A 10501-nucleotide genomic window follows, 5' to 3' on the forward strand; every position below is an offset into this window, starting at 1 on the left:
ATTTGGAGAAAATACTCGGCCTGTTTTCTGTCTTTCTGTTATTATTCAATATGAAAAGGATATTGTAAGTGCATATTCCGCTGAATGTGTGGTTTGGCAGCGAGCGGCCGTTCAGCTGCCCTGCTTCTGCCTCTGAGTTTATTCAGGTCATAAACGAGACATATAAGCATTTGAGTTAAGATTTATAGTTACATTAACTGTATCAGAAGCTTTTTGTACTTAATATAAAACACACTGCAGGAGCTCAACATTGCTTTATTCCACAATGCACTCAATATTAGACATGTTACCTGCTGTAATTACTGACATTAATAGCCTCAGGAATAATGGAAAGTGAGTTAAACACCAGTGTGGTGGATGTAAATGGGACTTTATAGTACATGTCATTTGGAAATATTGTATGAGTCATTAAATTTGTACTTAATATTTCTTCATTTAGTAATTAAGCAATAACCCAGCAAAACAATGTCCTCACTTTAACACATAGGTCAGATTTTGCTATAAAATCAGAAAGTGGTTGCCAAGGATTTAATTTAAATCCTATGAAAGATTCAACCCGGTCCTGACACAGCAAAATTGAACCTCTTGCAGACAATTTTTAGGAGAAAGTGGGGACCAGGATTTGTACAGCCCCCTCCAACACCTTGGAGTGACTCATGCAAGGCTTTAACCAGCATTGCACAGGATAATTTTCTCCTGGAAAGGAGGCTGGAGTCACCAGCAGCTCAGGCAGGAAATCTAATGTGTATGTCTTCAAGCCACCAAATATTTCCTGACTTGGACATGTTATTTATACCCAAACTTCCTCAAATTTTAATTTTATAAGTAATCTACTTTAGAAACTCCCACTTCTTTCATTGCTTGTTCATTTGCAAATAGATGTTCATTCCAAGTCTTTGCACAGAAGCAGCCCACTACTGCTTCACAAAAGTCTTGAAAGACTGGGAAAGCACATCAAGAGTGGGGTTTCTTAAGCAAATACTATCTCCAGAATGAAGATGCTGTCTGAAATGTTTAAGATGATGAATACACTTGTAGTGCATACTTTTCTCTACAGTCTTCTACGTCTGTGTATTGATTAAGCTAATAGCCATGTGCACACAGTAAACATATTAACATTCAGATGATCCTTTTTTAGCTTGATGCTAATAATATGTTAAGGCAAACAAAGAAGAAAATAGAACCCATATTTACCTATAACCCTGGTCTATTTTGAGATCCCAAGGCTTTTATGTTCATAATAAAAACACCAATAAATCCTCATCTCTTTGCTTTCTAAGCCTGACAGATAGTCTTTGAAGCACTATTGCATTTATTTCTTCCAACCAGATGTGCAATTTATGTTTTATTTGAAAGCAAACCTTAGCATTATAGAAGACACTTGTGCTAAAGTAATAACACAAATATATTTTCCATCACTGGGTAAAACCTTCTCAGGAAAGTCTCCAGTCTCTCCCTGCCATTTTCCAGTGCCTTGCTGATATTCTTGGAACAGCTTGTGTGATATTGGTAAGTCACATCATTCATTTCACAGAGATCTCAATGGAGTCTATCTGAAAACAGAAATAATACAGTAGATTTAAGCAGGGAGACATCTAAGCCCCCAGCCTGCATTTGCAAGGAACGCACTGTAAGGATAATATTTAAATGTTAGTTTTGAAAAAAACCCTGCAATTTATTTCCTTAAAAAATACTCCAACAATCACGTGTGTGACTTCTTCTAATTTTGCAAGAAACTCAATGCCTTTGTGTACACTGGAAATATGCAAATGAGGTTGGTTTTTTTTTTTTTTTTTTGTTATCTTACGTATTTATGTAGTGTGGACTCCCTCATACAGTACAGAAATTAAACACTTGAGGGATTTTGAACAGTTCACCTGTGGTTCCTATAACAAAAAAATGCAGAACAACACTGGTGAGTAACTCACTGGCCCTTCCAGGTCTTTTCTTATGGCTGGTGAAGGTGACCCAGCAAAGCTACTGATGCTGATGTCTATTGATCCTTCCCAGCTACTCATACAGCTCCAGCTCACCAAGTAAATATCCCTTAGCCATCCCTGGGAGTCACTCCAAGAGCAGAGCTTCCCTCCCCTCTCTGAACAGCATAGCAGATGCCTTGAGGCTGTCAGACACTGGGGGCTGTGTGCCTGGCCAGGTGAGAGATACTGACAGCTGTGCTTCCTGCACAGGGTGCTGCCACCCATCTGCCACCAGCCCTCAGGAGTTTACTGGCTGGGAAAAGTGATCAGCATTGCCTCAGGAAAAAATTCTGATCAGAAATGGGAAGGAGTTATAGACCTTTACCCCTGCACCTAGAAGTAGACATGCAGCATCGCTCACCTCAGAGGGACACAGCAGTCCAAGAGGTAAAACAGGAGGCTGAGCTGTGGCTGTCTTCTCCAGGGATGTGCCCACGTGGACTTTTGGGCTTCCTGAAAGAACATGGTAAGGTAAATGCCCTTCCAAAGGCAGTCCCCCTCATTATTCATTCTTTATTTCCCTGGTGTTTTCTAACGTGGAGTAGGGTTAGCCTGTGCCATTTTCAGTACCTTAAATTTACTTTCCCTAGGGATGAACTGTGGAACTCGAGTGATAAGTCACCCTCCCACTCTTGACTCCCCATAATGTTATTATTGATAATTGTTTCTACTATAGGTGAATCATTAGGTAGGGTCGTGCCCAGTTGTGCTCACAGTTGTACTAAACATAGAGGAAGATATAGAAGCATTTCACAAAATACTACAGTCCTACATGAAGTGTGTATGTGATGTGGTAATTAGAGTTACTGTCCTCTTGGTGGCAGAATGAACTCTATAAAAAGAGCATTCTGAGAAACCAAAGGGTCACAGTAATTTGTGTGAATTTTACCTTCTGATCTATTTGAAAACTATTTATTACACAGATAAATGGCAGTAGCAGAAATGCTGCCCCGGGAGCAGTTGGGATGTACACGAATTGCAAACGGCTCTGCACGTTCATTACACATCGTATGGCTCCTCCTAGTGAAACCCTGCAGAAACAGTTGTGGACTGATTTTCCTCCCTTCCAGTATTTCCACCACATCCTGAACTGCAGTTACTTAAGGAATAGAGCAGCAGGGGGATGCTGGGACATTCTGGGAGGGCGTATTGCATTATTTTCAGTTTTACTTCATAAAGAAAATTCTGCCTTCAGATGCCTGTTTGGCCCTGCTGGCTTCTGTGGCTTCTTTGCTTGTATGTGTTTGCCAGCTACCAACTGGACTTTCATAAATCAAATAACTGTCTCAAGGAACTTCAGAGTAAAAACATAAGCTGTGTGAGTTTGAGCTTACAAGACAGTTTTCATCTGTTATACAGTATAAATCCTCTTTCATACTTTTTGGTAGCTCCTACCCTCTCTGGAACACATAGCAGGTGAATCGTAAGGCAAAACTTGGCCCTACAGCTTCTAAAATATTACACTTTGCATTCATAGAGACAAAAGAAATCTTTTACCTGGGTTACTTAATTTATTTATCATTATATTTGGATATTTCATTTGGGTAGTAAATATAATTTTTGCAGTTCTACCAGTTTTACTGTAATGATAACTCCATGCTTTAATCATAAATATATGTCAACAGCAAAAATAGAAAATAAGTTAATAGTGAGACAAGAATCTTCATTGTCAATTATGTTAAAATGCAAGGAACAAGCAAAGGATTTGGTAGAAATATTAAGAATTCGATTCATACCTTAAAATTTCTGCAACTTTTTTGTCTGGAAAATTTTCAAATCTTGAGTTAATTACAGGAGGTGAAAAAAGTTTCACCTCTGAAAGGAGGTGATTATTATAAGCTTTAAAATATTACCCCAAAGTCTGCAGGAGGCATTTTCCTACAATGCATTTGTAGGGAAAAAAAAAATCATCCTCCAAGGCACATCCTTAATAAGCTTCCTCATGGTTTTCTCAATCCTCTTTTATGTGCTATGCTTGGTTCCATCAGGTACTTGGGGGCATGGAAAAGGAGATATTTGGGATGGAAAGGCGCTGCAGTTTAGAAGAAAATGGGCAGAATTCCTTATACACAGGATACTGTTAATAGCACAATTTACTCCTGTCCTGAAGCTGGGAGAAGCCTCTGTGATTAGCTCTCTCCTGCATCCTAAATCTGACAGCATCTCTTTCCACAGCTAGTAAGCTGGAAGCTGCAAAAAATCAAACATGCTGCATGCACAATGCTCACACAGTAAGAACCTAAAGCTAATGTCACTCCCACTGGGAGGGAATACTTTGCAGGGGCACAGAGATCGGGACTACACCAATTATCTATTAATGCTTCAGGAACAGATCCTGAAGTAATTGATAATTAAAACCAGGGCTAGAGTTGACCCTGAAGACTTCCCTGCATCCTCGTGTGACTTTGAGTCTCACCATTTCTATTACCTGTGATGGATGCAAAGCTCCAATTGATGAACATTTGTTATTCCCTTACAAATAGGTATAAATCTGTTATAGAAATCCTACTGGTTATTTCTCGACTTTCTTCAAATGACTCTCTAAACACAGCTGCCTCACAGTCATGGCAAACATTCTTCACAAAGGCCAGTTTGCTCTACAGGCCCCAAGGAATGTGACAGCTTGATACCTGGATAAGCCTGGGCTCAGTTTCTGTTTCTACAGAAAAGCTGGAGTCTCCAGTGGATGCTGGTAAACAAACCCTGGAGCCATTACTTGATAGGGATCACGAGCTGTTACTCAGCACCTTGCAATATGGAGTTGGATGTGACCTAAATGAAAGAGAATAAAAAATCAGAAAAGTATTTCAGAAATGCCTGAGATGAGTCACTGCACACAGAGCAAGCTGGTACTGAGGTGCTGTGCTCAGTTAATCAGCTGTGTACCCACAGCCTGGCGTGATCACCATGCACCAGGCTGAAGTACTCACACAAGTATTGTGGCTGCTGGTAGGCACAAAACCTCTTCCTCAATGTCCACTCATGTCCAGATTCAAGTGCAGGAAGAGAAGGAAGCGTAATAGCAGGGAGAGTGGGAGAGATTGTAATCCACTCCTGTTATCAAATATAGGGACTTGCCTAGAAGTCATTTTAATCTTTGGTTTCTGAAAGCAGAGACTAGGTAGATTCATGTTAGAAGCAGCATGCACAAAAGTCAGTACTGATATCCATTAGATAAGTATATTTAAAAGTGTTTAGTTCTCCATTGCATTGAAGGGTTTATGTCTTCCCAGGAGTTCAATACTAACATGGATATTTTATAGCTCAAGGTCTTAAAGCAAACACCACCTGGTAAAACTCAAACTGGTGAGGAGCCACATCTCTCTGAACTTGCTGCTGCTTTCTGGGAGCTTCTGTTTGTTATTGTGGTGGGAAGGCCATGTAGGGAGAGTTGAAAAGGATGCAGATAAAAAGCTATTGTTGCTGTTGTAGGACCAATTCCATCTCTCTGACTAAGACTAAGTGAAATTCACTGATGAGTAAGATACTACTTGCTCTGGTACACGATGGTAGAAATAAGCCCAGAAAGAACATACCTGGAAACCTGGGCTTCACTGTGCTAGTGTTGGGCACCATGCATGAAATGCCAGGCCTGCCAATGCCAGACAGCTTCTACACTCACTGGGCAGTGCAGGGAAGGCAGCCTTCTGCCACAGCTGGGCACAGCAGATCACCTTGGTGGCTTTAACACACTAGCTTGTCTGAGAGCACTTCTTCTTTCCATGCACTGTGGTCAGCTCGAAGGGATTGTTGCCCCAGGGATCAGTGGAAAGCTTTTCAGGCTTGCATCCTTGCAGTGAGACAAATATGACCTGAAGAAAGATTAGAAAAAAACCAGAGATTTCTTATGTGGTTCATAAGGTGACTCAGGAAGGATTACAAGACTTCCACAGTATTGAGTGCTGGTAAAGTAAAAATGTGCTTCAAGGACAGATACTATTAGCAGAGAAGCCCTTGTCTGGCTGTGATCTCATTCAAGTGCAATATTGATACCAGAGAAAGAGGGAAATCAGAAAGTTAAAACTATAATTCTGGGACTGGCAAAGGGAAGCATGAAAAAAGGGAAACCTGCTGTCAGCAAGAGCTAACCTGTTCCTTGGGGGTGTATTAATATTGTTGCCTTGTGTTAGAGCAAACAAGGGAATCATCACCACCACTATCAACACAGTATTTGCCTTCTTTCAAGCAGATGGCACCATAAGCCAGATGAATAAGACTTGAAGTTGTCTTTAACAACTTCCTAGTTATTCTCAAATATTGTGTGGTGGACTCCAGCATTCAAGGGAGTTATAAACAATGCCCTCAGCCCAGAATTACCTCCACAGTCAGAGGGGAGGTAGGACAGGAGTGAGAGAGAACCCTCTGGCATATGAATACTCTCTGCATTACAGTGCCTGCAGCCTTGCCATGACCCATCAGAAAATCACAGTCTCATTCTCTGTTGCTGCAATGTCCCATCTCAAATGATGCAGATTAATTTAATCACACAGAGGCCTGAAATACCTTCCAAGGGGAAAAAAAACCAGTTTCTGTCAGTGAAACGAAAGTGGAAAATTCCCAGCACAGTTAAACTCAGAGATTTTCCTCCACCCCAGCTATTCACCAAGCAAGGGTTATTCCAACCACAGCTCAGAGCAATCTGAGAGCAGCTGCTAAGGTGCTTCTCAGTTTTGAATGAGAAGCTGCCCTGTAAGAGGATGGCTGGCAGGCAGAAGGGGGAAGGTGACAGCTGTGGCTGCGGGAGCTGTGGGATGCGGTGCTGCTGCAGCCACCTCTAGACCATGGGATCGCCCTTTGCCCCAGCTCTGGGCGGGACCAGAGGCTGCCTGCCGGGCCAAGGGATTGCAGCATCATGGTTTGGATGGGGCAGGCGCCCTGACCGTAATCCGATGCCTGGAGAAGGTGCTTCCATTGCCTGTTTCCTTCTCCCCAAGACCTGTGAAAAAACACCCCACAGCAGCTGGGGGTCACACACGCCTCCAGTCCGGGACGGCCGGGGGGCATTGGGGTCCAACCCTGAGCCCCTTCTGGGGTGCCCTGTGTCAGAGGCACACACGGGACGTTTTGGAGGGTGGTGGCTACTCCCAGAGAGATCTCTGATGAACAGGAAGGAACAAATATCGCTACAAATCGCTAATCACTCCTAATATCAGCCTAGCAAGAGAATAAAACTAAATTTCCCTGAGGAACAAAGGTGTACATGCATCCCCTTTCCGTAAATTCAGACAGCCCCGAGGACCGCGGGTGCGGGCAGAGCCATTTCTCTCGCAGACCGCGTTTTCCTACCGTGCAATGTGTAGAGGTATTCTAGAAGAAGGGCAATGGTCTCTCCAGGCATGCAGCACCTCGGCAAACCGGCGGGGCGGAGCAGGGAGGGCTCCCCCAGCCGGGCCGCTCCGGCCGGACTGCAGCCTCTTGCCGGGAGAGGTGCCACTCTCCAGACTCGAGAAAATATGTTTCTCTCTCCGTCTCTGTCAACATTATAGTACCCCCACCCCTTTCCCATCCACCTCAAAAATTCAAGGACAGATGGAAAAAACAGGCAGGAGTGCCTGCGTTTGCTACGTTTGCTTCTGACGCCAGAAGGGATTTAGGGATATTACCAGCAGCTTATTTAGAGAGTCCAAAAGCACACCAAGAGCAAAATAAACAAACAGGAAAAAACACGTTGGGTTGAAGCGCACAGTCGGGGAGCATCAGCTCGGGAGCCGGGACAAAGGCTGCTCGGGTTGTTCCGGTACATTTCCCGGGAAAGGAACCACATCAGGCTCTCAGAAAAACGTCCCGGTTCGTGTAAAACACAACTAATGCTGGAAACACCCACACATGCAAGTGTATTTACACACACCACTCTCTATTATTTATATACGCCGCTATTTATGGATAGTGCAATGGGACAGGGCTGTCGCACTCCGGTGTCCTTACCGCCGGGACAGAAAGCGGGAACATTTCTCGGCCCGGAGGCTCTCTCCGCTCCCCGGCAGCCGGGGCTCGGGGTCTCCTCTCCCCCGGAGCCGAGCTACGCTCCGCACCCCCGCCATGGTGCGTGGAGTCAAAGCAGAACGGTCCCGATGCCTCACCCGCTGCTCCTCCCTCCGAGGGATGCTCCAGCTGGAGGTGAGGGATGGGATGCACAACGTGACACTGCCCAGTGTACAGCTTTCCTTCCGAAAAGCTGCTTTCTCCGAAGCGATAAAACCCAGAGAGATCGCGGATTTTACCCCGTTCACAGCTGATATCGCTTCACTGCGTCCCCTCCCTCCGGGTGCGGGTGGCAAAAAGCGGGAGCCGCATCCCCGGGACCGGGAGAGGGAAACAGCCGCTGGGAGAGCGGGGCACAAGGGACGGGCTCACGCAGCGTTCGTGTGCTCGCCTTGAGCGGGCGCTGGGCGGGTGTCACCTGGGGAGGATGGAAAGCGATGCTCGTGTGGGAAAGAGCCCGTGCGGTCCTACAGTGTCACGGCGGGACTCCCACCTCACCGCACCGCCGGGCCCCTGGAGCAAAAGTCATTCACTCCCTGCGCTCGGCTTTCCTGCCCATCCACAACACGGAGACCAGAGCCTGCAAATTCCTTTCCCCACTGCCAATGAATTTTCGCGTCCTAACACCTGTCCCTTAACCCAGCGAGTGGGCGCTTGCATGCATATAGCCAGACACATACACCGAAAGAAGATGAAATTCAGTGTGCACCTGTGTATTCAAAGAAAATACAAACTGGGCAGTACGAGCACAAGAACTAAATCTGACTTTTTTAAAAAAAGCATTCCTGAAAGACAAACTAAAAATCATTTTTATCATTTAAATTACATATTCTCAATTTAATTCTATCTCTTTCACATTTTTTTTTCTCTGAAGAGAATGTTCAGATCTGTTTGCAAATGAGAAACTGTATTTTATGCATGTAGGCATAGAAATACTGTAGGTAATAGGCAGAGAAATTTTAAACTGAAGAAAATATCCACAATTTTTAAAGGGAAAAGGAAGTTGTACAGTTATTAGTATAGGAAGCTGGTCTTGATAGTATTTTTTGTACTTTCTACATCGTTGTAACTACGCAAATACAAAATTATTGTAAATTTGCAACACCAACACATTAATAATTCAACTGCGGGTTATTCTCTTATTTTAAATTAATTTTTCCATTCACAACATTGCAATTATTTGGTTTTGCAACTATATTTAGCAGGAGTGGGATTTCTAATACATAAATTATTTTCTTTTGATAGTCACAAATTACTAGTGGAAGATATAGGTTAAAAACTACAAGGTAGAAGGGGTACTTTATTCAAATCATATGGAAGTCCCCACCTTTCTCCTAAATTGTGTCCATACAAAGAATAAACAAACCCTTCAAATGTGCAGAACAACTGGATGTTATTTGGTTTTTTCCCCTAACTGACATTTTATCTTATAGTAAATGGAGGGTGTTTGTATATATGTGAAGAGGGAGATAGAAACCACGTGGCTCGTACCGTGATACCCAGAGACTAAGAGGCTGTTCACAGAACTCTGGATGAAGTAAGAGAGATGTCGGACAGAGATCTGCATGTTTTGACAATGAAGCTGAGATTCATTTCCCAAACTGCTGAGCGGTTGCTGAGTTCATAGGTATGGTAATTAATCAAGGAATCTGCACCCAAGCCCCACCTCGGCCACCCCGTGCTGCCCCTGCCAAGTGACCAGCAGCAGGTCTTTGCAGGTAAGGGGTCACTCGCCTGGGTTAGGCCTTGGTTCCAGGTCTCGATCTGGGAAGCCAAGAGAATTTCGGTAGATGCCGCACGGACCTGGAGGGGGAGCTTCCAGCTCGGCCTCCTGCCGAGGACGCTTGTGGTTCCCCTGATAGAGGGTGAGCATCGCCCTTTACCACGGAGAGCAGCCTGGTCCAGGGCTGCGGAAAGTGGCCACGCAGCATCTGCACAGAGCTACACGGGGTCCTCACAGCAGTTATTCTTGGATCTCTTAGCGGCAAACTGTCTCTGGAGGCGTTGGCATCACCCTTTTTTCCATCATACACATCTCCTACAAGCATTTAGGTCACAAGTGTATAGGTCTCCTACAAGCAGCAGGAAAATCCCACGCTTCCTACAGTCCTTATGTATCCCTTCCCCGTTGCTGAACACTTTCTGCCTTATGAGACGCTCAAGGATGAACTAAAACGCCCGAAGACAAATGTCTCACACGGGGATATTTCAAATCTCATCCCTGGTGAGGAGGAAAATTGTCAAAAGAAACATTAGTAAGATTAGGGCACTGGTGGGGGCAGGTGGTCAACAGCTGGGCCTGTGACATATTCCCTGTGCCAGGGTGACACTGGGATCTCCCGGTGGAGCCTGAGCCGCGGCTCAGAGCGAGCAGCCCCCGTGGAGCGTGGAGATGCCCGTAGCTACTGAGGCTCTGCTTCTGCGCTCAGCACAGCAAAATCCCCTCGCCTTCTTCCCTCCGGCTTCACGGCTGAATCCCAGAGCAGTGTGAGTGGATCGGCTTCTTGCACACGGGGGGAAAGAACCCTTCTCGGGACAAC

At 44.8% G+C, this 10501-nt stretch overlaps 1 long non-coding RNA gene across 3 annotated transcripts; it reads right to left on the reverse strand.

The window, feature by feature from the left end:
- Nucleotides 1-1332: 1332 nt before the first annotated feature.
- On the reverse strand, nt 1333-5770 carry LOC132074679 (uncharacterized). Of its 3 annotated transcripts, none has more exons than XR_009418628.1 (5): nt 5516-5770; nt 4910-5033; nt 4610-4751; nt 2341-2432; nt 1333-1553 (listed from the first exon to the last, which is right to left on the reverse strand). It is a non-coding gene; the product is annotated as an uncharacterized LOC132074679 (long non-coding RNA). The 3 variants fall into 3 exon arrangements; XR_009418629.1 differs by having other exon boundaries at nt 4910-5096; XR_009418627.1 differs by having other exon boundaries at nt 4910-5770.
- Between the last annotated feature and the right edge of the window lie 4731 nt (nt 5771-10501).

The sequence above is a fragment of the Ammospiza nelsoni genome, chromosome 6, assembly GCF_027579445.1.
Source record: "Ammospiza nelsoni isolate bAmmNel1 chromosome 6, bAmmNel1.pri, whole genome shotgun sequence".
Lineage (NCBI taxonomy): Eukaryota > Metazoa > Chordata > Aves > Passeriformes > Passerellidae > Ammospiza > Ammospiza nelsoni.